The sequence below is a fragment of the Tiliqua scincoides genome, chromosome 2, assembly GCF_035046505.1.
Source record: "Tiliqua scincoides isolate rTilSci1 chromosome 2, rTilSci1.hap2, whole genome shotgun sequence".
Lineage (NCBI taxonomy): Eukaryota > Metazoa > Chordata > Lepidosauria > Squamata > Scincidae > Tiliqua > Tiliqua scincoides.
Window position 1 is genome coordinate 199,482,876 of NC_089822.1, and position 23,934 is coordinate 199,506,809.

The window sequence follows — 23,934 nt, forward strand, 5'->3', positions numbered from 1 at the left end:
ACTTATGCTATGTAAGTTACAGAATTCCAACTCAACTGGGATACATTTTTCCCCCAATGTAGACAGTGTACTTTCCTTGCACTGAGCTCCTTAAATATGCTTGATCATTCAGACTACAATCACTGCTATTTTATGATCAGGCAGGGGACCAATGGCCACAAGTCTTGCTGTGTAGGAAAATGCAGAGTGCTGATCTAGAGTCTATACTGCAGACATTGTTAGGGGCAGGATGCTATGTATGTCTCTGTGTGTTCGTATGTAGAAGCAACGGGATATGCATAACAGTTTGTCCCAATTGCCCTCATACCCAATAAGGAGACATGCCGCATGACAAAGAATTGGGTTGAAGTCAGCCACAACTTAATGAATTTTAAACAGCAGTGTGGTTTTCAAACCAACTTAGAAAATCAACCTCCAAAGTTGTATAGGTTTACATCTATTCAGAGTCCAGGATGATGATCCCTTTGCCTGTATTTCTGGCCAAATCCACCGCTTGGCAAGAAGGCAAGGGTTTGAAAATACACACACACACAAAATGCTATGAGTGCCATTGCTGTGGATAAAGCCATTTTACTTAGCCATCCATGAAGGAGAACAAGCAAAACTATCCATCGGGCTTTTGGCCTTGAGCTCAGCTACCCATGACAGAGAACTAGCAAAACTATCTGTTAGGTTCACCCCCTTAAGTTTTACCATCCACGACGGAGAACTGCCAGAACTCAGAGGGGCCGAGGCCTTACTTAGCCAGAGTTCAAACATTTTAGAATCCTTTCCACCTTGTTTTTACTGCTGTTTTGAGAAATTCCCTATGTGCTTTCTGAAGCAAACTGCTAACTTATCAGTGATGAGTGCTGAGGGGGATATGGACATCCTGTAAAAAAGGTCCACTCCATCAGCATTGCAAATCCAGCAATGACATATACAATGAGGCTGCCAGGGGGAATGGCTGTTGACCACATGCATGCCACTGCAGCAACCAGGCACTGCCAGTGGAGGTACATTGGTGGTGGGGTGAGCAGTGGGTGGGGAGAAGGAGTAATGGAGTGTTTGTGGAGAGGAAGTGGGGGCATGTCAGAGTTGGATGCAGCAGCAGTTGTGCATGCCAGATCTTATCCCCCTTTTTTTTGCCTGCCCTGCTCCCGGCTCTCCTCAGACTTATGCCACCTATATAGCTGGTGTGGGTTTGAGAAGATCCATAGGCCATCAGGGGTTCCCCATAGAAGTAAGGGAAATCATTCTTGAGACTTGCAGCCTTGAGTTCAGTCATCCATGATGGAAATTGAACAAAACCAGGTGAGCCTCCACCAGCCAACAAATTTACGTAGGACATAAGGTACCCACCACCAAACATTTGATCCCACTCTGCCCATTAGCCGCTACGCTAGTGACCACCTGTAAGAAGACTGTGTCTTCAGTACCAGAGGATTCTAGCTCTGCAATTGAGTTCCCTTGAGGGTGTTCCCCAAGAACTGTGTCAATAGGCTCTATCCCTTTCCCCACCTAGTGTCCTTTTAAGCAGTCCACCATCTGACAAATGTGGGTGTGTGTCTCCCCCTCCCCGTTTTTTCTTGGCCAAAAGCTCTGCAATACCTAATTTCAATACCGAAGAGCAAATGCTTCAGGCACTTTTACCTTCAGCATTTCATGGTGTACCAACAGATCTTCCCAGAGAACCTACATTAAAATTTCCAGCAGCTCATATGGTAAGTGTACTTTTAAAAAAAGCTTTCATGGTGTTTCAGGTGGATTTCCCAAAAATGCCTCATGTCAGCAGCTAAGGTGTTATTTTTTTTCAGTTACACAAAGTATGCAGGACATAAATGTTGATAAAGGGGGCCTCCCCAGAACAACAACCTTGCAAGCAAAGGAAGCGTCTCACTAAGGGTGCAATCCTAACCAACTTTCCAGCACTGGCTTAGCTGCAATGCAGCTCTGAGGTAAGGGAACAAACTTGTCCTTACCTTGAGGAAGACCCCTTGACTGCCTCCCTACTGCAGGATGCAGTGCACACCATATTAGTACAGCTATGTCAGTGCTGGAAAGTTGGTTAGGATTGTGCCCCAAGACCCAGAGTTAATACCAGATGTCTGTTTAGACATTACAAGGTGACCTTACTCCCTCTTCTGGTAAAACACACAGCCAGGCTTTTGGTTTGTCTACAGCCAGCAGCCTGCCTAGCCCTGCTTCAGGGAATAAAGCCATATGAGAGCCTTTCAGAAAAGCTGAACCTACCTGTAATATAAAGACATCAAAGTCATGGACTGTAATGTCCAAAGCCCTCCTATAATGTAGCTCTCATTCCAGCAAAGAAACCCCCCCATACATGAGCTATATCAAGGGGTGCACCCTCTCAACTTAGTCAAACAAAAAAAAAGCCAGCCAGCTGAAATCATCAGGTCTAATGGGCCATAGCCAGAAAGACAATGCATTCATGCACACATTGCACAAACTTGGAAGCATCCATGTTACATCCAGTGACATGTAGCAAGCCTAACAGACTGTGGGAGGAAACTGCCTCAAGGGGTCCCCTAATGGAGACTCAAGGAGAAATGCAAGGGATCACATCTGTCATTAAAGCTCATGCTGACCAGATTTCCCAACAGATGAATAATCTCTCATCTTAGTGGTACTACCTTTCCCCAGTGTGTTCTGTCCACCCACAATAACTGTTGCCCTTGGTAGTCATGGGGTCCCATTTACCAGACCTAACCTCATGGCTGAAATGGATGCTGCCACGGCAACTTGCTTGTAGTACCTCAGTCTGTCTTCTTTGATTGGCCGCTGCATTAGAATGGCTTCTGGCACAGCCCTCCCTCCCATCTCAGGTACTAATCTCATGAGTTATGCCACACATGCATATTCAAGGTCCAAATGGTAGTCAGTATCCTTTTCCCTTCTTTGGAGCTGCACTGCTCTCCCTTCTAATGCTCCAAGGACTCCCACCTGACCAAGAGAAGGGGATGTAAAGGCATATATATGAGGTTCAGTCTCATTATTCACATGTGTTCAGTTCCCAGAACTCACCTGGATGGCAAAAATCTTGAACTATAGCAAATCAATTTAAAAACAAAGTCCCTTTGCTCCAGTGATTGAAAAACAGCCTTGCTGACCTTTGTGGTGTTAAGATAGAGTAATTAAGACAACAATCCAACAATCAGTCTGTCTCCAGGCGCTTATTATCTTTCTTCTAGGGGGAAGGGAGGGGGTTGCTTGGAGAGAGAATGATTGATAGATTGTCAGCTGGCTGCCCTCTCTCTAACTATTGTAAAGGACTGTTTTCCTTTAATTTAAAGGGGCCTTCTCATCATGTTGAGATAAAAATCTCTACAACAGTAAGAAAAGCATTTTAAAGGGGTGCATTTTTCTCCTCCATGGATCAGCACATTCCTTCTCATTTGCAGTGGCCATTCCTGTTGAGTCAAATCCATGTATAAAAAAATCGGTGTATAACAAAATCCATGTATAATAAGGCTGGACCTCTATACCTGTAAGTGGTATATGTAAACTCCTGCTCAGCTGTTTCAGCTGCTCGACTCTTTGAAGCTGTTTTCATAATACCTAATTTGCAGTATTTCTTTTCTCAGGGGTTCTTGAGACACTCACACTTAATGTCAATTGCTGGAAGAAAAAAGAGCTACTCTGCAAGACTTCCTCATTCTCCTGTTGTCAAAGTGGTAGAAGTCTCTTCAGGTACCCCAACATCCTTGAGATCTGCAGCTTATCTGTATTCATCTGTATTTAAAAACCTCCTCACTGCAAGTACTTGGCCTATAGGTGTGTCAGGGCAGAAGGCTGAAAATCTTGGATGGTCCATGCAACAGAACTTTGTGTGGTTGCAACCTATCGGCTGGCAAAATGTAGAGTAATGTGTTTGAGTCAGTTGGTGCTGAGCATGCACACACCAAAACCCTGATTAAATAAAGGATGAGGACTTGCAGCCAAGAATCCATTTACATGATACTTGGTTTTGATCCAAGTGACCCATCAAGAGACTCAGCCCATCAGTCTTATTTTGCAAAGTACCATGGATTCAGGAAATCTTCTAGTTTGTCTGCCTGATTGAGCTACCAAAAAACAGAAGGCTTGTCATGTTTTTGGTAAGTCGCAATGCATGGCTTTGATCAGCTTGGTAGGCCACAAGCTGTGCTGGCAGGCCTATACAAAACTCATCACGGTCAAAAAGTTGTCTCAGTTCTTTTGTAGGTGAAAAGGCTACATTGCAGAGAACCAGAATATGATGAAAGAATCACCATGCAGGATCCTTTCAATCATCATGCAGAAAACTATGACCATGTGGCAGTTATTGGAATGAAAAGAGTCTGAGACTGTCTCCATTGCAGTGATCTCCTGCTCCATTTTCAGTGCCTTTGGGAGGTAATTCAGTACATTTTATTGGTAATTTTACAGAATCCTTTCCTTATTTAATGATTGTTTTTTTTTAAAAAAATGAAACAGTTTTTTTTTTTTAAATTAGGCAGATGCAAATCATCTTTTCTCCATAGAGCCTGGTAATACAGGTTGAATCTCATTATTTGTGAGGGTTTCATTCCCAGAACTCATGTGGACTACAAAATTTGCATTAAAGCAAATCCATTTAAAAAAAAAAATGCCCCTTTGCTATGTGATTTTAAAACAGCCTTGCTGACCTTTGTGATGCAAGACAGAGTCATTCTGTCTTAAGGCAGACAATCCATCAATCAGTCTCTCTCCAGGCGCTTAGAAAGGCTTCATTCCAAGCCACTGACCCCTCCCTTCAACCAGAGCAAAGTGATTATCTTTCTTTCATGCGCTCTCATGGGGGAAGGGAGAGGTTGCTTGCCTTGGAGTGAAGCTGTTCTAAGTGCCTGGAGAGATGATTGATGGATTGTCAGCCAGCTGCCCTCTTTCGCATTAACAAGGCTATTGTTAAATTACTTTTTTCATTTAATTTAGAGGGCCCTTCTCATTGCATTGAGATAAAACCACAGGTAAAAAAACCCATGGATAACTAGGCTATACCTGTATAGTTCTGGTGTTGTGCAAGAGAGGAAAAAAAACTTCTCTCTATCCACAGTACCCATCTCATGCATAATTTTATATGTTTTGGTCATGTCGTCATCATCCCCAGGTATTTCTTTCTAGCCTGAAGAGCTCCTAACACTATAGCCTTTCCTCGTAAAGAAGGTGCGCCAGCCCACTAGCCATTTTAGTGGCTCTCTTCTGCACCTTTTCCAGGTCACTGTATCTTTTTGGAGATGTGGCAACTGGAATTAGTTTTAATATCCTACATAAGCAGTCTTACCAACGAATTGTACAATGGCATATTAGTATTGGCAGTTTTATTCTCAAGTCCTTTTTTAATGATCCCAAGCATGGAATTGGCTTTCTTCACAGCCACCACACACTGGGTTGACACTTTCATTGAGCTGTCCCCCTCCCAAGATCTCTTTCCTCATCCATCACAGCCTGCTCAGAATATATATGAAATTACAATTTCTTCCCCAGTGGGCATTGCTTTACATTTACTTACATTGAAATGCATCTGTCATTCCGCCACCCATTCTCCCAGTTTGGAGAAATCCTTCTGAAGCTCTTCACAATCCATTCTAGACTTTATCACCCAGAAAAATTGATTGTCATTCACAGAGTTAAGTGAGGTTAATTTATTATAGAAATAAGAAATCAGGGGGGAAAGTACAGAGTGGCCTGCAGATTACCAGTATACTATGGTGTGTGATTATCTGTGAATTGAAGCAGTTCAGTAGCTTGGAGCAAAACCTGAGCTTGAGATTGTTGTTGATAATATTAAGGTCTGAAATTAATATTTCAAAATACCTGAGCAAAATCCAATCAAAATTTAAATGGAAATCAAGGGTTGGAACAAATCTTGGTTCCCGGAATAATTGACCAGAATCTAAGCCTCAGACTTAGACCAGAAGTAAGCCTCAATGAACCCAGACTTATTGCCAAGTAGATGTGCATGGGATTGCACTATGTTGCCTAGTTCTCCGTGAGGTCATAAGTTTGTGCCTGGTTATGTCACTTCAGATTACAGGTGTGGATTTACATGATTGAATGCCCCGCCATGCTAAAGAAAACCCAAACCAAAAACACCTCATGGAGAAAACTAGATGTCAGGGATACTGGTTCTAACTTAGTCCATCTCTCTGAGAAGCTAGCTTTCTATGTGCAATAATGTTTTGTTGTTTGAAAGGTCATTCAATTATGTGAGCCCCACTTGTAGTCTGCAGTGCTACAGCTCACACATAGGTTCACCACCACAGTGAGAACTAGACCTGAACAAAAGGAGTTTCTTTGCATAGGTTGATCTGTGAGGGTCTGATCAATTGTTGGGTGGTCCCGGCTTGCAGCAGAGAGGTTAGGCTAGGAGGCAGTTCACTGCTCAAATCCAGTACTATGATTGTATGGTTCTTGGAGATTCCATCAAAACATTCTCCCAAATGCCAGAGGGGAAGAAGAGCACCTTGGCTATTTCTACAGAGAAGAAACAAACAAGCTCAAAGTTAATTTTCCTTCTTTTATCACTAGCAAATGAGATACTGATAGAATTAGAACAGTGTTTCTCAAATTGTGGGTCAGGACTTACTAGGTGGGTCGCCAAGTCAATTTCAGGTGGGTCCCCATTCATTTCAGTATTTTATTTTTAATACATTAGACTTGATGCTACCATGACATGTGACTGTACTGGGGGAAATGTTACAGATTTGTACTTTTAACAGGCTGCATATGCTTTTAACAATGATAGTAAACAGGACTTACTGTTAGCTAAGTGTGGGTAGGATTGCAGCCCAGGATTGTTAAAAAATTTCCTGTTAAATGATGTTACTTCAGGTCATGACATCACTTCTGGTGGGTCCAAACAGATTCTCATTCTAAAAAGTGGGTCTTGGTGCTAAAAGTTTGAGAACCACTGAATTAGCAGGTATTTTTACTTACCTTGTGTAAGCTGTCTTATCATACACACACCACCACTGCATGCAGTGCACATTCTGTCAGCACATCTACATGACAGAAGATGGTGGGGGGGGGATGATTGGGCTAATAATCATTTTGGAAGGGCAAGACATTGTCCTGTCCATCACAAAATCCTAGAACACATGTAACTTTGAATTTACAACATAGAGTAGATTCTAGTATTACAGTATATTCTACCATTATGATATGGCTGCTGTTTTCAAACTCTCTGAGAGTTTGAAAACTGCAGTAAGTGCTTGCAGGGGAGGGGAGGGAGGCAGCGACATGATCCTCAGGATCACATCACTGGGGGGGGCTGTAAAACTGGAAGTGGAGCGTGATCGCTGTGCTTTCACTTTTTAAGCTGCAGGGAGCCCTGCAGACACTCGTGCAGGGCTCCCCACACCCCAGGAAGGCTGCTGCAGGGACCGGTGAGTACATCCCAGTCCCTGCAGCCCCGTTAACCATGTGATCCTGGGAATTGCGTTGCTGCCTGCCCCCGCCCCTTAAGGGGGCAGAGTCCAGGGCCCTCAGGCTGGGGCATTGCGATGCCCCAGTTTGAATACCACTGTGACATGGCCATTTTGATTCTTTAATAGGTATATTTTTATTTATTTCCATGTCATTCAAAATGTTTTCAGTTACCTGTTTGTTGCACACCCCATCATGCTCTTTGCCAACACTTGTACCATGTCTCCTGGATAAACGACACAGAAAAATGATGAAATTCAGCAGGTTAATTCTCTTTATGTTCATTTTCTTTAAATTCTAGTTTTCACATACAGTAACAATACTAGATATTATATAGTATTGCTTTAGACCAGGTAGGTTGGATTGGTCTTCCAACTGGTTTTGCATCTGATTTTATATAGGTATTGTACTTGCTTGTTTTTATGTTTCATATATCTGAAAGGGGAGAGTACTGATATTGTGTGTGAGAATAGATGTAAGTCAATGACACAATCGGCATATTTAATAATTAAAAGCTCTGCATTTTGGATGAGTTTATGTGATTTTGTTTTTGTTTCAACAGTTTAGATCTTGCACTTTGATTGAACGTATCACATTGTGCTTCTTTCCGTAGGTAATGTAAATTTCACACTTTGAATTTGAGAGGTTTGTTTTTTTTTATCTCTTCAGACAATCAAATTCTTAGACCTTGGTCACAGTTATAGCACTACAGTTCCTGTTTGAGCTAGTTATTATCTTAATAGCCCAATCCTAATCTGTGCTAGAACAGCCAGGCCACACAGTTTGTGCAGTATTCTATGCAGCTTAGGAGCAGGCGAGAGGTCACCTCGGGGTAAGGTGGTATTTCTCCCCTCACCTTGTTTAGCATCCCAGTCTGCCCTATGGGGCTACTTGGATCTGCAGCAGCTATTTTGCTGGTGCAAATCCGAGCAACCCATAAAGAGCTGCCCGGACCAGGGATAGGGGTTAGGGTATGGTGTGCGCTGCCACCACCAATTCAACTCCCCTCCTCCCCCTCCTAACCTACCTCCTGTTCCTCCCTCCCTCTGCCCCCCACCCCTGGAACACCCCATCCCTCTCCTGTTCTGCCTCCTGCCCACCCCTTCCCTGCTCAGAAACTCGCCCATTCCTCTCCCTCCTTGCTCTGTCCCTTCCACTCCCAGCTGCTTCTTGTCCCCATCACTGGCTTACCTTTGCTGCTCAACGTAGCTGGCAGGGACAGAAGGCCTCCAGCACCATCCCTGGACTGAAAATGGCTGGCAGTAGCATGCTGAGCACATTGCCATATGGCCATTGACAACAGTGGAACTGTGTTCCATTGTCATAAAGGGCAAGCTAATCCTAAAGGGTAGCCTAGTTAGGATTGGGCTGCCCATTTTTGTTTCTGAATTTCTTTTAAATCCCTCACTTTTGTTGGTTTTAGAAGATTTGGAGCATTAGTAGATATGGGGCATTAGTAGACAGTTTAGAATGCCATATTCTGGTTAGATTAAACTTTTGGAAGTTTGTATTTTATAAAAGAATTAAATATTTAAAAAGAAGAAAAATATGTATCCCCAGTACTTACAGGTTATGATCACAAATGTTGCATTCATTGGCATAAGTGTTACCATCGGTGGCACAGATTCGTTTAAAGATCTTGGGGCAGGCAAACATTTCTGTGTCATCAGGACCACTAATCTGTAGATAGCCGCTGCAATCAACCTGTGAAAAGAATATATGGTCCATTATCACAGCAATAGAAGCACTGGACATCGTGGGAGATACTTCTTTCTCATGGCAAAAGCACCGAAGCGGAGAGGATTCAAATTGGGATTGTGGTGTGGTGGAGGGTCCTCCCATGCCTTGGTTCCAGAGGGAAGGGGCTGATCTGGTGCTATTTGGTTTAAATGAAACAAGTATGTACATCAGAGTTAAGCACATAAAGCAGCGGCATCACTAGGCAGGAGTAGGGGATGCAAACTTCACTAGGTGACACCACCGGGAGGGCGGACACTGGAGTAGCTATGGTAGGCAGCTGGCCTGGGAACACAGTGGTGAATGGCTGGCTTGTGGCAAGCTGGCATATCCGGAGGTGCTGTGGCAGGCAGCTGGCCCAGGAGCATTGTGGTGACTGGCTGGTCTGCAAAGCCAGGTCCGTTCTTGTGAGAAGATGGGGCTGGAGCAAGACTGGAAGGGGTGGGGCCATGGGGGTGATGCCATTGGCACACTGGGTGACACCAAGCCTAGTGATACCACTGGCTTAAAGCAATGTGTAATTTGAGTCTCAGAGTTTCTCCGGAAATATGAAAGGACATGTCTCTTTAGGATCTCTCCTTTCAAACACTAAACCTCTAAAAGCTTTCATCTAACTAAAGGAATGAACTATTGACTAACAACCACTGGCAGGCACATTGGGGGGGAAAAACTACAATTGATTTTGTTGATCTTGCTATCATCAATAAAATAATGATATTTTAGAAGTTAATGATACAACTATCAGAACGCATGGGGAAAGATTTTTGAAAAGCACTCACCTCCGTTCCATCACCACTGCTGTAAACTCCTACAACAAAATCACACCCAAAGACATTGTTAATTCAGATCAATCACTAAGGGACATGAAATTCAAATGGTTAATTTCTATAATAACTCAAGGTGGGCGTCTCAACCAAAAATGTTCAAACTTTGTCACAGGGAGTTTCATCAAATCAAGTCAGAAGGCTAAAGACATCAACACAATCCTGAGCTACATGATCAAATCAAGGGACAAATGTCTGCACCTCTCCAAGTAGTAGTATCCTGGTCCTGAATGCAGTGGGCTGTATCCAATTAGCAAGTATCAAGTAAGTTAACTGAAATTAATGCCTTTTAAGTTATCTTTGTCTACCTTGTCTCATCAATTTGAATGGTACTGAGTTAGAATTAACTTTCTTTGGATACTGCTCACTGTCTCAAGCAAATCATATGAATAGAGAAGCAGCAAGCCGCCCCCATACACTATTCTCTGTTCATATTCATTTTCTGATTGCCACAGAAGTGGTTATAAAAAGGACATTTCCACAGTCCACTGACTATTAAAGAAGGTTCCAAAGAGACAGTCTGCATAGTCCTGACAGTTTGGTGTGCCCGCCCACTGAAATCAATGTTTAAAAAATTAACATTTGATTGAAATGCTTCTTTCTTATGCAATAGCAAAATAAAGCCCCTTCCCTTTCTCCTAACCATACCCTTGTCACGAATCACATTGAAAAGAAAAGAGAAAAGGGGAACAAAAAAGGAAGGGATAAAAATCTTTTAAATAAACAAATAAATAAAATGTTTCAAAAAACTCTTACCAGCATTTGTATTCCAATAGCATAAGCATATTCATACCTACTTCAATAGGACTTGCTTCTGCATAGAAGTGCATAGTATTGTAGTCTAAGGCTGCAATCTTAACCTCACTTTCCTGAGAGTATGTCCCAATGAACATAATAGGACTTACTTCTGAGTAGACCTGCTATCCAACTTTCCAGCTCTGGTGTAGCCACAATGCAGCCCCTTGGTAAGGGAACATATGGTCCCATACCTTGAGAAGGCCCCAGTGACTGCCCCTCCACCACAGGCACACACCCTAATTGCACAACTGCACCAGCACTGGAAAATTGGATAGGATTGGGCCCTAAGGCTGCAACCCTAAAATACTTTCCTGGCAGTAAGTGTCAATGAACACGTGTTTTCCTTTTGAGTAGACATGCATAGGATTGTGCCATTATTCAAGTAGCATTGAAATGTTACAGATCTTAATAATAAGAGCAAATATAGTCCTCAAGTTCTCCCACAAAGTAAAAGCCACGTATGTCCTTGCATGGTGGCCTGACAATTGGATCTTCTGAACCAAAAGTATTGGTTCTTATGAGCCCTACCAATAGCAACACATATTACAGCCTAATTCTACCTAACTCCCCATGTGACAATGAAACTGTGCCAACATGGCATCCATTGTATCCCTGTGAGTTTTGCTATGTTGAAACCTCCTTGAGGTAAAGATGCATTTGTTCCCTTGCCCTGGGTAAACCCCAGAAGTTGCCATGGATCAACTTAGACCTGCACCAGTTCTATAGCTGGCACAAGTTCATGCTGACCTGTGAAGATGGATCAGGCCCAGCAAGAAGGTTAAGATTTGGTGAGGTTGTTCAGTATTGCCAACCCCCCCCCCTCCAATATTGTCAACTTCCCAGCCCCATCTCTTCCCCATTCCATCCACCTCCCACCCTCAGCTGTCATTATGCACCAATCGGATTGGCCTGTTAGTCTCCAGTAATGAAAGTCAAAACATTCATCCATCCACCAACCATGGATAGGGAAGCTGCTTAAGCAGGCAGCTGATGAGTAGGTGGCCTATGTTAAGAGAGTGAGTTAGAGAAAGATTTTTTTTTTTAATTGGATCTCTGCACAATCAGGTTAACCTTTTTCCTGGGCTGCTCTTCCCAGTTTCAGAAAGAAACCCTTGGAACTACATGCTGAGAGATACTCACCTGAGAAGCAACAAAGGGTCAGCAAGAGGACCACAAGCACACCTGTGAGCTTCATGATGAAAGCAGTTATCTAATTCTTTTGATAGTCCCCGTTGAGGAAGTAGTTCTACCAACAGGACCACTGCCTATATATTCACAGAGGAGAGGCCAACAGTTCCATGATATAAAGCCATCCTCCCACTCTTTTGTTGGTGCAACAATTGGTGGTGTTTGCTGAGGTCAGTTGTAAGCCACAGACTGAAATGGTCTGTCAAGCAGCATGAAAGGCAGAAAGCACAAGAAAATATTTAAGTTGTTCTCCTGGTCTTGCTTTCTGCATGCACCTCAGCATCTAGTTAAACAACATTCTTGGAAGGAAAGGAAAACCCACCAAACTAAACCTCAGTGTGCTATTTACATTGATTCAGAATGTTTGTAAGTTCTTTTCAGAAAGACCTTTTGAAAAGAACTTCTAACATTAAGTAGACTCATTTCCTACAGGAGGGGTTGGAAGTCATACAAAGTGTACCTTTTTTTTTTGTGCTTTCCTTCCTGGACTTGGGTATTAAGTGAGAATGTCTCAAATATAAGTGAGAAAATAATTACTGCAGATTAGGTATTATGAAAACAGCTTTAACCCATTTTTGTCTGGCCCACAGGTGTACACATTTGGTCCCTGTTGCGTCTATGCAATGTTGGGCAGAAATGGCTTAAAGAGCTGAAGTGATGAAACAGCTGAGCAGGAATGTTCACTGCTTACAAGTGGTTCTTTCTCTTGGCCAGGTGCAAGGTATCAACTGGAGCAGAGATGCAGTGTGGCTCTAGAGAAGGTAAAAGGGTCATGATTGACCTTTGGACCAGCTATATGTCAAAAAAGCATACAACCAGGGCATGTTTTGTGAAATTTAGGCCCAATGTGGGACTGGGCAGGCTGGTAGGAGCTTTGTCTGAGTAAGGGTTAAATCTGGTGAAATGGAGGCCCTATGGCTTACCAAGGATGAAAGTTAACTGGTTGGTGGTGGTTCTGTATCTTCTTTGTGGGGGGAAGGTAGTACTGCTGAAATGAGAGACTGCTGAGAAATTCCCATTGCCTGAGCATTAATGCGATCCCCTGTGTTTTTCCTGCTTTAACCTCAAAACAACAGCCCATTGACACTGTCTTTTGGTAATGGAACAACCTCAAGAGAGTGGGATTGAATTTCTTCCATGTAAGTGTGCCGGCACAGTGGCAAGGATGGATTATGGTGAGATAAGCTCAGCACATTGAGGTAGCAGTTCAAAGCGCCCGAGTACTATGTACCTATCTGGGGGCCCAATCCTATCCAATTTTCCAGTGCTGATGTAGTTGTGCCAGTGGGATGTGTGCTGTATCTTGTGGTGGAGGGGCAGCCACTGGGACCTTCTCTAGGTATGGGAACACGTGTTCCTTTACAATGAGGTTGCATTGCGGCTACACCAGAGTTGGAAAGTTGGATAGAATTGGACCCTGAGTTGGAATCTTCCAATACTTAGGATACACTCTTCTGATAGGCAGTCACCACTGTTTGTTACACTGTAAAATGGGGGATAGGATTGGGCTGAAAGACAGGGAAGTGTTTGCTATTGAAACATGGGTTTCAAAATGTAAGGGTTAAATCTGGTGAAATGGAGGCCCTATGGCTTACCAAGGATGAAAGTTAACTGGATGGTGGTGCAAAAATATGTACAATTTTTTTTTTTAAAAAAGATAATGTTAAGAAGTGAATGTGCAATCACTATTTTGGTTGCAAGAGCTGTGAAAGATTTCAAAGCCCTGATGTAGGAAAGATGATGATGGTTGGCAACCTTCAGTCTCGAAAGACTATGGTATAAGCCTACAGCACCCGGTATTCCCAGGCGGTCTCCCATCCAAGTACTAACCAGGCCTGACCCTGCTTAGCTTCCAAGATCAGATGAGATTGGGCATGTGCAGGGTAACAGGAAAGATGGGACAAGAAAGGGCATGCTAGGAATGATTTGCTATCATCAAAATAACTATTGTATTGCTAGTGCCAAGGAATGTTGCAGAAATGTTGAAATGTTACATCTTTTTTGAGGGGTTAATTTTTGTGTTAAAGTCAAAACAGAGAGGTGCAGTCTGAATCATAACTCTGACAGCCTCTACTATCTGGGTCAGTGAGTACAGATGTTGCCATCCAGGTGGGCACCTGGCCAACCCATACCCCAACCAAAGGATAGTATATTCTCTGGAAGTTGTCTGGCAACTTTGTCCTCTCCTCATTAGGCCCATGAATGCAAACCAGGAGGGACTTAGGTAGCAAGGAAAGAATTGCTCTGTTCGCTGTTAACGGACCAACAGATTCATTTGAACAGGATTCATCTTCTAAGCTCTAGTGACATCAGCTTTCATCATGTCCAACATATATGGTGGTCTGGACAGGAGAAAAACAGTGTGTTATTTGTTATTCTCAGATCCATACAGTTGTGGTTAAAGATGTGTAACAACTCAAAACTTCCACTGTTCAGTTTGGCCCCTCTTGGACCTGCTGAGATTCAGATGACATCAAGGTTTGAAGGGCAAACAATTAATATATTTGGTTTAGATATTTGCCAAAGGCACAGTGTAAGCACCAGCCACATTGCTTTCTACTGACATTTTTTCTTAACTGTTGCAGATGGAGAAAGATGGAATCAATTATAGAGTTGTGTCTGCTCCGTCTCCTCCTCTAGGAGGCTGAGGGTAGCACCATACCTAAGGGATTTGGAACATCATGAAGATGGAACAGGAAGCACAACAGGGGACACAGCGAGTCTCAGCTTTACAGCTTTTAATTGGGGGGAAAAAGTCAAAATTCCAACTAAGGAAACAGGACTATTATAACATCTGCCCAGGGGGCTACTTTATCCAGGTCCTTTGGTCTTTACCCACTTTGCCCCCAAGATGGTCTTGCCCAGGTGTGTGGAAGGTATCCTAGTGTTCTCCACCAGAGAGTAAGGCTGTTTGGGGTAGCAGAAGCCCATGCAGTTTAATGGCACAGCTCTCTTTGAGGCTGACCCCAGGCCTAAAAGGCTAAGGAGTGTTGCTGTCCCATCACGGGAGGGTTGTTCTGGTCACTCGACCCCTTGGTCCCATCATCTTCCTTCTCATCCCTCCAGCCTTCTCTCTTTCTTCTCCTTTTCTTTCCACCAGTCCTCTCTTGTCTCTTGTTTCTATTTTCTTTCATTTCTAGGCCCGTCTCCTTCTCTCCTTCCTCCCCTGCTGTTCCTTGCTATTTTCCTTGCTCCCCAAACCCCCTCCATGTCCCTTTCTTATTTTCATTCCTCCTTCCTTTGTCAGTCCCTGTTGGTTTTCCCCCTGGCTTTTCTCCTCCCTCCTTTGCAGCCCAAGTTGATACCAACCCCACCCCAGATCTGACAGTTGTCTCCACTGCTGGGTGGGACCTGTCAATAGCCAAACATATCAGCTGTTCATCTGCCTCCCGATTGATCAGTGGCACCTTGTCACCCCAACAGTGGGGTGCGGTGTCCCAAAGATTGCCACAGACTGCACTCAAAAGTATTTAAAAAAAGTTGTAACCTGCTGAGGAAAAATTATTGAGCAAAAGGCTCAGTAAACAAAGCTGATACTGAATCAGTGCCTGTGCCAGGCTTCTTGGAACAAATAAAGTGATTGAAGATTAAAATCAATAAGCTAATAAGAGAAGAATGCTGAAAAAGTTATGATCCTGACTACAAGTTTATTTACAGGAGACTAGCAGCCAATTCCTAAGATTGATTAAAACTGGTCACTGAGAAATATTGAGGATTGCATCAGGTGAACCTCTTCCAAAATATACAAAGAATTTTTGCAATCACCAGCAGACAGATTATTTACAGACCAAGTCAAGAGTAAAAGGCATTAAACCACAATGTTCTGCCAAGATGTCATGGAAATATGAGCCCCTCCTTTTCCAGCCTTTCCCATTTTTTCACTCCTATCACACCTCCAATTACTTCCTTCTTTCAAATATCCTCTCTTCTTCCTTCTATTACAAAAAAGAAAACAGTATTGTGCCATTTCTCCTTCCTTCTCATTCACCCGCCCACCCACCCATTATGGCAATGGTGAGTGGGATGCAGTGCTACCCTGGACCCCCAGTCCATCACCTGAAGCAAACTTCTTCACCCTGCTGCACAGAACAGCTAGACCTGAGCTTGGTCTTAAAGATATACATAGCTGCAGTGGCTAATGGAAGGGGCACCTACAACAACACTTACAGGAGGACACCTAATTGCAACAGCACCCTATGCAGGGCAATTGGGGGAGGCATGTCTGGCTGTATTGCCTGTCAGTGGCACCCTGACTAGAAAAGGCCATAGCTGACACTTTGGTTTGCATCAATGTACCTAGTTCCAGGGTAGGCAAAATACCCATAAGTTGGTGCATAGGTGACCTATACTCTCCCCCACTGCACACCTCCTTCATTCAATAGGCTTATACAACACCGCCACATTGTATCTATCCCACACTGGTATCAATACAATGGTGCTGAACTGGTATGATACCTTAACTGCAAAAGTGCAACATCATGACTTCTGCTGCTGTACTGTAGCACTCATATGAATCCTACTTGTGTTTGAAATCAATATGTATGACCACAATATTTATCTGAATTGTGTGCAGAATTGTTTGATTTTATTTACTTTTCCAAGGGAGAGACAATTGTGTTTTTAAAGCTCTTGCTTGCTTTGCAGCACTGGTGTTCATCAGGATCCTATACCTCCCCTCTCCTCTACTTGCCTCAGACCTGCACCAGCTCAGAGGAGACCTATTTGGGTTGCTGAGGCTTGCTCCAGGGTAAGGGAACAAAAGTGCCATTACTATGAGGAGACCTCTGTGATCCCCCCCCCCACCAGAGGATGCCACGCAAGCTCCATTGGTGTGGTTCCACTGGTAGGGGTTTGGTTAGGATTGGGCTTTTAGTGGTACCTACGAAAGGTTGTTCTTCTATTATTCTTATAATAACTGAGAGATTTACAGTTCAATCCTATGCTTTCACCCCTCACCAATGCAGCCATGCCAAAAAGGCACATGCTGCATCCTGCAAGAGGGGGCGGGGTCTCCTCTGGGTAACGGAACATTTGTTCTGAGGCATGGAGGGATGTGTCTGGACCTGAACCAGCAAAATTGCTGACACAAAGCAGGGCTGTGGGATCCAGACTGTGGGACTGGGTCTGAGAAGGGGGTTTGGATTTGGCAGCTGCCACTCTATTGAACCTGGTCCCAATCCCAGGTTATGATTTGGCAGAAAGCATTGATAGATAAACTAAACCAGGGGTTTCCAAACCCCGGCCCGGGGGCCAGATGCGGCCCGCAGCAAGCCTCTTTCTGGCCCACGGCCAACCTCTTGTCCCCTGAAAGCCTCTGGCCCACTCAACTGAACATGACCGGAACTGTGCTGGTTGTGTCTGGAGGGTGTTCTGAGGGCCAGAGGGGTTGAATGAATGAGCCCATTCATTCATTTATTCACTCATCTAAGTTCCATCTCTAATTTATTTAAATTTTTTTTCTGGCCCTCCACACCACGCCAGATATTTGATGCGGCCCTCTGGCCAAAAAGTTTGGAGACCCCCTAAACTAAACTAACATAAGTTAGATCATAAGCCTCACAACAACCCTGTGAGTCATGTTTGGAGTTTAGTTATGGGTGAAGAAATCCAAGATGTGGCAGACTTGTCCAAGGCATAAATGTATACTGCATCTGTACCTGATATACCTCACAAGTAGATATAACAATGAAATGAAGTTTTCTTTTTTGTACCAATTGTTGTTACTAAGGAAACTATATATATTGTATATAATTATATTCTTATGGCCTAATCCTTTGCTGTGTAGCAGCAGCAAAACAGGCACGTACACTGTCACAAACATATTATAGGGAAGCCTGTGGTGCTGGCAGCAAGGCCTCTGCCAACCTACCACTGCCACTCAGAGGCCCAAACTTGCCAGAGCAGGTAGGCTTCCTGGTGGGCAGTGGGGACGGGGGGGGGGCAGAACAGGGTGGGGTAGGCATTGCAGGGAGGGGGTGAATCAGGCCTAGAATGGCAGTCCCGATTCCTGCTGCATCCTATTCTCCTCCTTGCAGGATTGAAAGCTGAACATATGGTAGTCCAGATTTGCACCAGTGATATCCAAGTAGCCCCATAGATGCTGCTGGGGCTTTATCCAGCTAAAGGAACACATGAGAGGCTGCACCAACTCCGCTGGATCACTGTGCGGGACTTTAGTTAGGATTGGGCTGTTTGTGTAATAAAGTACACTAATGTGTTATATCACTGTCGAGGAATCAAATCTGTGAACTTTTGTTGCTTTTATAACTTCCTTTAGAGACATCATAGGACAATAAATTATGCGTCTGATGATGAAACATCCTTAAATGTGGACAAATGAACAATGGCAGGAATCTTCTTAGCTTATTTTATTGGATAAATAACGAGATACTGAGATTGATGGATGTGTTAAAATATTCTGCAGAGCCTGATGGCTTGACAAACCTGGAACTCAAAAAGGAAGTGACAGGAGAAAAATCTGACAGTTTACTGGATTATCAAAGTCTTTCACCCCACCCCAACCTTCAGGGTTGATGCCCAAATATTGTTGACAAGAAAGAACTCCTTATATAGAGGGTGAAGACAGATTTTGCAGGACTTGAAGATCAACCATTCACTTGATGACAAGTATTAATGCTTCTGCCCTGAGGAAAACAGAAAAAACAAGCAACAACAGAAAGAATTAGCACCAGAGAGCTGGGGCCGAAAGGAAACAAAATCTGAAAACAAATTTTTATGAAGCTGGTTGTGGTTATTACCAGAAACAAAGGAGTATCTACTTATACAAAGTTTTGTCCAAACCACATGGGTACTTCTTACATCTTTATTATTAGGCTGCAATCCTATGCATATTTACCTGGGAGTAAGCCCCATTGACTATAATGGGACTTATTTATGAGCAAACTGCATAGGATTGGGCTGTTAGTTTCTTACACGAAGAAGCAGGCTGACTTACAAATGTTTTGTAATGCATATGCATTCGATACCCAAAAACAATTTTAATACATTGAGACAGATTCTGATGATATTTTTAAAACAAAGGAATTTTCTCAATTGTTAAATATTGATAGTTTTTCTATTGGAGAAATATGTCCATTAAAAAATATTCCTCAATTCTTTTGGAGAATATGGAGATGGGAGAAAAGTATTTGTAACCAAAATATAACTGTGTCATACCAACATACAGGTTATTTAAAAATTAAGAAGGAAAATCAGTTTGACACCTGAAAGTTAATGAAAATAGTCAAGTTATCAAATAGCATAACAGCATCTTATTTTGTCTTCAAATGCAAAAAAAATTATCTGGGAGAAAGATGGGGATGCCACTGCTATTACCTAAACATGGAAGTATTTATTTATTTGGAGGAGGAACTGTACAGTTTTCTCAGCAGGACTCCAGAGAGAATGACTGATTGAGCAAATAATGGCCAGATGAAGAATTTCCAGGAAGGAAATCAGCAGACATATTGGGGGGAAGGGGTTAAGTTAACGGTTCCCAAACTTACCATGGCCTCAGTGCCCTTCTTTTATGGTGGCTGTTTTTCCCGGTTCTCCCAGGTGCCACAATCTAGGGCAGGTCTTTACAAACCCCAGCCCGTGTGCCGGATCTAAGGCTTGGGAGAATCCTTGTGTCGTCGTCCACCATGAGAGGTGCTTATCGTTCCGGTGCATTGCAGCTCTTCATCTCCCCAGATCGGGATGACGCAACGCTCTGGGCAGATGTATCTGCCCGGAAATCTGGGCACAATGCCCACTGGAACATTGCACCATAGACACAACTGCCCAGAGTGTCATGTCATCCCGATCCGGGAAGAGAAAGAGCTGTGGTGCACCGGAATAGTAAGTGCCAGTCACACAGGGGAAGCATTCCTGGTCCTGCAAGGATCATGCAAGATTGCGATCCAAGATGGCAGCAACTGGGAGAGCCAGGAAGAAGAGGCTGCCAGGGACATACTGTGGCTTCAGGCACCACAGTGCACAGTTTGGAAACCACTGAGTTAACCTACCCTCCCTTATAAGTGAACACGCATATCCCCATTTCCCATTATTTTAGTAACCACGGGTTTAGGAATAAGTGTGCCCAACAATAATGTCTCACTCCACGCTTAAAATGGGGATCATGATCCATAGCTATATGGTTTTTTGCAGCATTTGAATGTTGGAATCAGGCTTGGTCCAGGTCTTCCTGGCACCTGGAATCATGCAGATCTGGCACTGCCCCTCTTCTTGCCATGCTCACTCTCCCCCCTTCCTTACCATCTTCGAGATGGCACTTAATCAGCCGCTGCCATCACCATCACCTTGTGCACCCCTCCACCACTGCTTCCTACTGAACTAGTGCCATTTGAAAAGAGCACCAAGGTGAGGTGGGGGAGTGTTAAGGCAGTGGCAGATGAAATACCACCCCACAAAGAACTAGCGGAGAGGGAGGGTAAAGCAGCTTGAGCATGTTCTGCTCTCCACTACCGACAGCTATCCTTTGGGTGGAGCAACTGAGATGGCTGCCTTGGGCCTTGCACTCTCATGATCAATGTATGGCCATAACAGGAGGTTTGAGTGGGCACCCTGTCCACACCCTTCTAGGGACAATTTCCGTCACTACCTCAAGTGCCAAGGTCAGCCCTGTTTCCAATAAGCCACATTTCTGTTATGTCGATGCAACTTTGGGCGCAATCCTAACCCCTTATGTCAGTGCTTTCCAGCACTGGCGTAGCGGTGCCAATGGGACCTGTGGTGCATCCTGCAGTTGGGTGTCACTCACAGAGGCCTCCTCAAAGTAAGGGAATGTTTGTTCCCTTACCTCAGAGCTGCATTGCCCTTATGTCAGTGCTGGAAAGCACTGACATAAGGGGTTAGCATTGCACCCTATATCTCCCTTTTTTCTTCTCATTTTTCCTCCTTTTTCTTTTTTACCTTTATCACTCTTTCTTCTTGAAGCTTTCTGGCAATGTGAACACTATTACATCTGGAAAGAGAACCATAATGAGAGATTGGTAGTACACAACCAAAAAGTCCACATGTGTAACATCAGCAACACTAAAACTTAAATAAAAAAGCAAAGAACCTGGTATGGAGAGATGGAGGGAACAGAATGCCTTTGATCAGCTCTTGCTAGTTTGCCAGCTGTATCCTTTCTTGGATCAGTGACACCTGGCCATGGTTACCCACATCTTGCTAATATCCAGGTTAGGCTACTGTACCATACTTTTCATGAGCCTGCCTTTGAAGACTGGGAGCTATAATGGTACAGAATGCAGCCACAAGCTGTGAGCCAGTGCCAGCAGCCACTGACTTCACTTCTCTATTAAAATATCTTCACTGGTAACTTGTATGCTTTCATGAACAATTCAAAGTGTGGGTTATTCTCTATAAAGCCCTTAATAATTTGAGATCAGATATCTGAAGGACCAGCTCTCCCCATAGTAGTCTGCCTGTCCTGTGAGATAATCACAGATGACTAAGTTGCAAGTGTTGTCTTCTTTAGATAGATATTCATTGGGCGAATGCAACCCATGACAGGGCCTTTTCTGTTGCAGTGCCCAGCCTATGGAACTTATATCCAGTTGAGATGAGGATATAAATTCTAATTGTATTTTGATCATGTATATTTGTTTTAATGATGTGGTAAGCTGCCTTGAGCTGTCCTTTGGGCTGGAAAAGTGGGGTTAAAAAAATCTTAAATAAATATACATACATTATACACACCACTGAACAGGAAGGACCACACCATGTATTGTTCACAACAATTAAACTCCCTTGCCTTTAACTGTATAGTTACAATAATGGGTAGCTGAGTTATCATTGTATACTTTTCAGATGTCTGGAGTCAGTGTAATAATAAGACAATAGGACAAACCTGACGACATGGTCCTATATTCTTTATACCAATCTCAGATTTAGTTTTCCTGAGAAAAGAAAGAATATATTTGGGTCAACGCACATACAATTCTAATGACTGCAGCATCAATATGGATATCCCATTGTTCAGAGGTCCCCAAAGTGTGAGGCTCATCTCCATGGGCTTATGCCCCAAGGCACTCCTTGGGAACCCATGGGACAGCTGCTGGTCAGTGACAAGGACACAGCACGATGCTACAAAGGACAGTGGGAGGCTCGGTTTGGTTCAGTGGGCTGAGTTCACACGTGTAGTTTTCATGTGTTTACAAAAACCCACCCACCCACTCACTCACCCTTAGCCCCTTACCATGCTTTGTAGCATTGCACCTGGCCAGAAAACCCGGAAGTAACTGGTGTTGGTGTCATCGCCAGTCACTTCTGCGAGCTGCATGCTGTATTTGAAGTACATGGGGGCACTGCAAGATGCTGAAGACTGGGAAGTGCTGCTACTGTTCATATAACATTACAGCAGAATTCCCATTTCTACTAAATTCTTAAAATAGTTTTTCAAATGTGCTGCCAAGGCTGAGGCCCCATTTCTATCCAGGGCTTACAATGGCACATCTTGACTTCTACTACCAGATGCCCAGGACCAGCAGTGAGAAAGCCAAACCGCTATCATGCGCTTTGGGCCACCAGCTCAGGCAGCTGGAGGCCCTGCATGCATGACAGCAGCTCCTAGTTATCCCACCAGAGCAGGTGAGGTGGCAGCAGAGACAGTTTGGGTTAGGAGCAGGGCAGGAAGCGAGTCAGGCAGAGGAAAGTTCAAGGGCAGGCAAGGGGGAAGGATAGGGTTGAGCTCACACACAGAGCAAACCAAATCCCACCCATATTACACATCACATCTACATCATCCAGTGCCAGAAATTATCTGCCCATTTTTCCTAACAAACACAATCAAATGGCAAATTTTGGAGTGAAGATTCACCAGAATGAGTGAGGGCACAACCCTAATCCCTTATGTCAGTGCTTTCCAGCACTGGCATAGCAGTGCCAATGGGACGTGTGCTGCATCTTGCTGTTGGGTGTCACTCATGGAGTCCTCCTCAAAGTAAGGAAATGTTTGTTCCCTTGCCTCAGAGCTGCACTGCCCTTATGTCAGTGCTGGAAAGTACATTGCATGCCATCAAAGGGCATTAAAACTAGGCTTATAGAACATTGGTGTATTTAATACCATCACCACCCTTATCTCTCTTGCTTCTTGCCCAGTTTTTAATCTGGTACCTTAACAATTTTCACACCATTTCCTTTGCAGGAAAACACAAACACTTCTGATGTTACTTGACCAGTTTGAGTTTATTACAATCGATATAATTCTAGGAGCATAAGAAGAGAGAATGGCTGCTGCAATTGTGTATTTTATTGTGAATTGTTAATAGGACTGCTCCACTGCTGGCTTTGAGCTGACACAGGATTTCATGCATAAGAATTCCAGTGAAATATAAATATTATATGGATAAGGCAGGTTAAAGAGACCTGCTCAAAGAAAATACAGTACTTATTTTTGGTATACTCACAAGATTCTGTCACACAACAGGCATTCATTGCCGTGTGTCTCACCATCTGTACCACATACTTCCTGGGCACTCCTCTTACAAAGGACTCGTCCTCTGGTTTGGGGATATTTGCTGCAGTTAACCTAACAAAACAGTAACAAAAATTCCAGAATGGACATTTGCAGAAAACAGATATTCCTGAACTTTTCTCCAGATTACTGTTATCTTTTGACCAAGGTTGGAAGAGGCACTCAAGACTGGCCTTCAACAGATCTGCAGTTAGTTCCACTAGAGCAGGGGTGGGCAAACAGTGGTCCGTCGGCCCTCGGGGACTCACAATCAAACCCACAGGGAGCCCTCCAATGAGCCTCTGGCCCTCAGATATTGTTGTGGCCCGCACTGGCCTGTGACTGCCAGTTGCAATCGCCAGACGGGAGCTGCAGGTTGAGTTAGAGCAATGCCTAATGTCTCCATGTGTTTTCTGCTTTTCCCTGGTCATTATTTTGCCCCCCCCCCCAATTGCCTCTGAACGACTTGTGTCTCCATGTGTTTCTGGCTTGGTCTGTATG

At 43.8% G+C, this 23,934-nt stretch overlaps 1 pseudogene; it reads right to left on the reverse strand.

Annotated features, from left to right (window-relative positions):
- Window positions 1-13,753: 13,753 nt before the first annotated feature.
- On the reverse strand, window positions 13,754-13,872 carry LOC136643101 (5S ribosomal RNA; annotated as a pseudogene).
- Window positions 13,873-23,934: the final 10,062 nt, after the last annotated feature.